This window comes from Anarrhichthys ocellatus, unplaced genomic scaffold (assembly GCF_004355925.1).
Source record: "Anarrhichthys ocellatus isolate YVR2014 unplaced genomic scaffold, GSC_Weel_1.0 scaffold10, whole genome shotgun sequence".
NCBI classification, from domain to species: Eukaryota; Metazoa; Chordata; class Actinopteri; order Perciformes; family Anarhichadidae; genus Anarrhichthys; species Anarrhichthys ocellatus.
Window position 1 is genome coordinate 954,139 of NW_022280040.1, and position 4,445 is coordinate 958,583.

General features: G+C 40.9%; 1 protein-coding gene across 1 annotated transcript in view; it reads right to left on the bottom strand.

The window, feature by feature from the left end:
* The window catches only part of LOC116385192 (ankyrin repeat domain-containing protein 33B), a 13,151-nt gene that overhangs the window by 7,139 nt on the left and 1,567 nt on the right, over positions 1-4,445 (bottom strand). The gene's annotated exons all lie outside the window — the stretch shown is intronic.

Here is a 4,445-nt window from a genome sequence, read left to right on the forward strand (position 1 = left end):
ACACACACACACACACACACACACACACACACACACACACACACACAAAGTAATCTGGGGAATATCCAGAGCTAGGAATAGAAAGGCTTAGTCGTATCAGTCAGCGACACAGAGAGAGGGGGAGGGAGACAGACGTAACTGTGCACCTACAGTTGATGTGAGGGTGCTGTAATAATTGGCTCCAGTGAGTATGACACAATACCCAGTGTAACCCTGAAAGTTCCTTATAGACACAACACCTCCAGGATTCCCAGCTCAATGATGTAATTAATTGCTTCTTAATCAATTCATGTAAAGCGTGACCAAAGTATGTGCAATAGCACCATAGCATCTTCAGAAGTGCATGGTTGAATTGATAAATAATAAAGCTGATTCTGATTGACTTCAGCTGGCACTGAAATAAAAGAGGATCCGGAATAATTACCTTCACGTATACTGTAAGTCGTTTTTGCTTAGTGTAGGTTTTTAAAATGGAAAAGTTTAATAACGTCAAGCATTAGCCCTCCACGCTACAGCCACCAAGAGTCTGCTTCCCTTGTGGGTTCAGTGTGACTTCTTCTATCAACCGATCTATCTTCCTTCTTGGTCAAAGCTAAATTTTGCATCTAAGCGGCAGACAACCGGTATCTCTGCGGCCTGCATAGACCCAGTATAAAACGCTGCACTCCTTGCAGTACATCTCTGTGTGCGAGGACATGCACACACACACACACACACGGGCAAATACTCTCTAGACCGCCCTCAATCACACACACCAGAAGCACTTACACAGACTTACTGGGCCATGTTTCTGTCAATAGCCTCCCTGTTTAACTGTGCTCCTGTCTGCAGCTGAGTGTTCACATGACTGTATCAAATCAGATGTGTATGACTGTCGCTTTGATTTTTCCACTCATCCGTATTTGCTAGCAGCATCATGTTTGCTACCATCTGCAGCGCCAAATTTCTCCCTCTCCCTCTCTCTCCCCCCCCCCCCCCCCCCCCCCCCCCCCCCTGTGCCTCATTTAGTCAGTTTGCCTGTTGCCCTGATGGTTGATGTGCATTGGTCTGCCCGTCTGAAACACTCTGTGTAGACTCTGTTGCCTGTCGTCTACACTGCACTGTATCGGTCCTGGTTCGTCATCAGATCTCACCCTGTTTGGAAAGTTTGATTGTGATCTAGAGGGGGAGTGAGTGAGTGAGAGCGAAAGAGAAGGGGGGGGGGGGTAACAGTCGAGCAGAGTGGCCTCATTTAAATTGATTGAATTATGTGTGTGTGTGTGTGTGCGCGTGCCCACGCTTGCGTATTTATTGAGTTATCATGTGAGCATGACATCACACTCTACCCTAAACAAGGTCAGAGGTGCCTGATGATATTGATATATTAATACATAATAATCCTGAGATAATCCTGATGTTCACTGACTTGCATTTATCTTTTACTTTTTACAACAATGGTTAATGGAAATTTCATCCAACACATCCACTATCACAACACTGAGAAGACACTGTCGGGATTCTGATACTGACGGCCTATAATTACTGTGCCGTAATCGTATACAATGAAAATTAAATACACGTACTTATGACCTACATAATGGCTTGTTATTACGTTGCTTTGCTATGTTTAGCATTCAGGGTGTGTTAGTTGAAACATGGCCAGTTTCTCATTCTTCTGAGGGCACAGAGGACGGACACTGTGGCTGGCTTATTATGATGTGATCGTGATTACAGTTAATCAAGTTTCAACACGCAAGCTTGGCAGTGGGGAGTATGTTATCTTTGTCTTTTCTCTTGTGACACATGTTTTGCAGAATTTTGCAGAATCTGACTTGATTTCTACCCTCTCTGCGTGTCTTATCCTTAATCCTTGCCATGTTGCAGGTATTTTGTCCACAGGAGGGATTGTTGATGTTCAATCCCCTTTTTATCGCGACCATATTAATGTGATTTAATTATGTGTTGGCTGTTAACCAAAGAGCCAAACAGACGTTCGCAGATGCTTTGCTGCAAAAAAACGTTCTCCCGTTACTGTTTGTCATATGATATCAAAACACACACATCTTATGTCTTATGTTACCCACATCTCTTAAAAATGAACTTGTTTTTCTATGCAGCAGAGAGCAAATGTACTATTTGAACCACCATTAACCCCGGGCTGAAGATCAGTCTCTTATGGAGGTCATAACAAATCTGAGTATGTCATAGAAAATGTCATAGAAAGTCGTAATAAAGTAAGTCATACAATGTAGTAAAAATTCATAGTATAGTGTGCCATAAAATGTTATATTATATTATATTATATAGGTGTTCAATGTGACAATGTTAGATTAGAACATAGAGATGAATATCTCCATGATTTGCCTTTACAGAGTATGTGTGTGTGACGTAAAAAAAGTTATTAAAATGTCATAATATAGTATAATAAAGTCATAGTGTAGTAAAAATGTCATTAACAGTCATTGTTTAGTATGACATAAAATAATTGTTTAAAAGTCATAATATAGTATTATAAAATGTCATATAAAAGTCATAAAGAAATGGTAAAAAGTAACGGCAAAGTATGCCATAACATGTCATAATAAATTCATAGTGTGGTATGATTTAAAAAAAGTAATTAATAGTCATAAAATCATTAGATGAAGCCCTGGTGTGTTTAATGTGGATTTATGTAGTATGTCATTAAAAAGTCATAGTATAGTACAGCAAAAACATTTGTTGTTATTTGATAACCGCTCATAAATAAAACTTTATATGGGGCCAAGTAGAAGTTCAGGAAAGTAGATTTAAAAAGAAATATTAGACCTGCATTGACTTTGCTGAAACTTTGCTTCATGTAAAACACAGCATCCCTTCCAGGTTCCGGGCTGCCATTCTGCAGCTGACCCTGACCTCTGACCTCCCTCATGAAAGGCACCACAGAAAACAGAGGCAACTCATTATTATGTGTGTGACAAATACTTTGGCTGGACCGGGAAAAGGTACAAACGTTTCTGCGTCTCAAGCCTTTTTAGTTAGAATATAGCCTATTTTAAATAGTGTACATTCTGTACAAAATCAAGTCTGGGATGTAACAGCCCTCTCTGTCTTCTCATCACATCGTCAGTCTGTCGGCTCTGTTAGGATGTTGACGTCCGTGTCAGGATGTTGAACACGAGCACCGACGAGCTTAACAGATTCATATCAACATGTGTTTCTGATGGAGGGGTTTCCTAAACTGCATTGTGTCTGGGTCCGTGCACATCCCTGAGGTCGCAGGTCATCGCAAAGCAAATGGCGAATGCACTACAGCACACATCCTGGTTATCTATTCTACGCTAACACATAACTGGCGCTCACTGCTACACACACACGCACAAAACACACACACACACATAAGCTATATCCAAGCATTTTTGGTGTGCCAGCCAAATGAATCCGATCTATCGTGCACGTCACACAGAGGAGAAGAGAAATCTTTACATTCCAATGATGTCATTACTACTCTTCCATCCCGTGACCTCATCAGCTGTTACATGCATACAGAGAGATAAGGAGGGGGACAGATGGTGAGCTATGATGATGGACTCGGATGGATGGGGGGGTAGCCTCGAGGTTAGAGACGCAGATTTGTGATGTAAGCTGAGTAATATGAAAACACAGATGGGTCAGGACAATTTTCAAAGGAGAAAGTAAATGAATAACACACACGATTACCTAAGCAAACTGCAATGGCACTCCGAACTTCTCTACTGGAGCTCTTTGGTTGTCAATGGTAGAAAACTACAGTTATCTTCAACATGTGACGGGATAAAAGAAAGTGCTGGTCATGAGAAAAAGGGCTAAAATGGTAAAATGTAAACAAATACTCTGAGTCCCAACAATACAAGATACAAGGCCAAATATCCGTCCTCAGCATATTGCCTATTGCCAGTTAATTCAATTACTATTAGCAAAATGTCCAGATGAATGAAAACTAGTCTGGCGTTCCATCATTATGGATTCATCTCTTCGCCCATGGGCTGCAGTACTTTGGCAGGAGTGAAGCGATGCACATAAAGGGGATGCGTGCTTTGATTGCACAGCGGACAAGATGTCCAATCATCTTCCAATAAGCGGTAACTCTTTTGATAAATTGCCTTTAGTGAAAAATATGAATTTGTTCATATAATTTAAAGTCAACGGATCGAAACTGCACATAAACGATCACACATTGCTATTGATATCAATGTTTGCAAAATCAGTCAACTAACTCATGGCTTTAAAATGCATCTTTTTGTCATTATTTTGTAATACGGTTTTGAATTGCTCTCAGACACACTATTGCCATCCTCTCATTGGTAGTTACTGTGTTTACCATCGGACTACCACATGGAATCCAAATACAGAGGAAGAAATGCAGACGCACACTCATAGACCACACACACACACACACACTCACTCTCTCTCTCTCTCTCTCTCTCTCTCTCTCTCTCTCTCTCTCTCTC